The sequence below is a fragment of the Octopus bimaculoides genome, chromosome 4 (genome assembly GCF_001194135.2).
Source record: "Octopus bimaculoides isolate UCB-OBI-ISO-001 chromosome 4, ASM119413v2, whole genome shotgun sequence".
NCBI lineage: Eukaryota > Metazoa > Mollusca > Cephalopoda > Octopoda > Octopodidae > Octopus > Octopus bimaculoides.
In genome coordinates, this window is record NC_068984.1 from 108,740,516 (window position 1) to 108,742,948 (window position 2,433).

Consider the following 2,433-nt stretch of genomic DNA (forward strand, 5'->3'; position numbering starts at 1 on the left):
GGGGTCGATAAATCAAGTACCAATTGCGTACTGGGGTCGATCTAATCGACTGGCTCCTTCACCCACAATTTCGGGCCTTGTACCTGGAGTAGAAAAGAATTTCACGAGCAGGCTGTTCCGTTGATTGTATCAGCTAGGATCCTCGTCCTCGCAACCGACGGAGTGCTCCTTTCCTTTATCTATCTATCTATCTATCTATCTATCTATCTATCTATCTATACATACATACATACATACATGCATACATCATTTAATCCTTAATTGTTAGTCCCCAAAAATATTCTTCCGTTCGATGCCCCCACCCCAGTCACCACTACCAACTACCTTTCTTTGCGTTTTTTGTCGTGATGTGGGTTCATCTGATATATCAGATAAAAATTTGTTCAGTTGTTCATTCAACATATCCACATGTATTCCTCTGAGGCCCTTTTGGCAAAGTATTGAAAAGTTTTGGGCCTTTGAACCCCCAGCTGTTACAATAGTGCGGCTTTACTCAGGACAGCAAAGGAAGGATCTTTGTTACTATGCAATGGCTTCCAGTCCGGTGGTGAGTATAGCTTTTATGTCTGTAGTTGATTGCTAGACCTTCCAAGATATATAACTGCGTAATCTGTTGAGACTATTGAACGCATGAAAAATAAGGCAAGTTTCATGTATAAAATAAGATTGGATCCCTGTACAACTGATGCCAAGTTGAAAGCCTCAAAATGTAAGAATGAAGTTGTATTATGAATATTATTGGTATAACAGTCAGAAAACAACTGTCTGTTTGCGTGTGTGCACATACATACATACATACATACATACATACATACATACATACATACATACATGCATACATGCAAACAAAACAGTGGCCCACAATGTTTGCAGTGTCAATACTCATTCCAACATTTGGGCTGTTTGATTGGACACTTGATAAGATCCGAGCCATTGATGTGAAAACCTGGAAGATACTAACTAGCACACATAATTTCCACATCAACAGTGACGTAAACCACCTCTACTTCAAACGAAAACATCGCGGTAGAGGCTTAACATCGATCCAGACTACCTTTGAATGTTGTATCATATCCCTTCCGCAACATCTTTTAACCGCCGAATGTCGAAGTGCATCCCATGATCAAGTTTGCATAGATGAAGCTGATAACATCATGAGATTTGCAGAGCAAACTATTGAGAAATCTACAGTTACTCTACTCAGATTACAAGTTCAGATTTATACCTGTGATTATTGGGGCACTAGGATGTGCAACACACTAAGTACCAATCTTGAGAAATTAGGCTTCTCAAAAGCAGAAAGGAGAAAGCTGATTCGAAGACTACAGATCCAAGCCATCACTAGAACTAGAAATTTGTAAAACTTACTAGAAGTTTATCATTTAAGTACATATGCACAGGTCTAGACATACAACTATATGCATGAGACTACATACAGAAAACAAAACATACAAATCTGCACTTGCACTGATTCCAAATAATGCACACATACAAACATACATGCAAAACTACCTTGTTGATGTTGTTGATATTCCAATGGAGGAGACTTGGATCTAGGTAAGAAACCGGCTCTTTCTCTATTGGCAAGAAAACATGAAGCAAAACTGAATAACGACATACATACATACATAGGTATATGTATACATGCATACATACATACATACATACATATACATATATATATATACATATATATATATATATATATATATATATATATATATATATATATATATATACACTCGTATATATCTATATCTGTATCTCTCCCCTCTCTTTCTCTCTCTCTCTCTATCTATCATTCTGTCTATCTCCACTCTCTCTCTCCGCATACACCTACACACACACACACATACACACATGTGCATACGTGTGAGACGTATGCTTATATGTACATACATAGATACGTAGGTATACATATGTTTGTGTGTGTGTGTGTGTGTGTGTGTGTGTGTGTGTGTATGTGCGCGCACGCGTGTGTATAAGCGTATAGATACGTGTATAGATAGATAGAAGTTAACAAATGTACGCTCTTGCATTTTCAGGTATCTTTAGATATACAAACACATTCACATACGCAAATACAAATACGATGTGTATTTATACATATCCGTATATAGACACATGGAAGACCAGGGAAGTCTTGACAACAACAACAACAACAACAACAACAACTACTACTACTACTACTACTACTACTACTACTACTACTACTACTACTACTACTACTACTACACAAAAATAAACAACTTCAGAGAAATGTACCTACGAACACGAGCACAATCACAAGCGCATACGTTGCAAACTTGCGCATGCGCATGTGAAAGGAAACACGATTTTTAAACAGGAAAAAAAATATATAGTTTGCATATGCTTATATGCATATGCAGACAATATAAGCTGTGTGACCTTGTTTAAATGAGAATATATAAC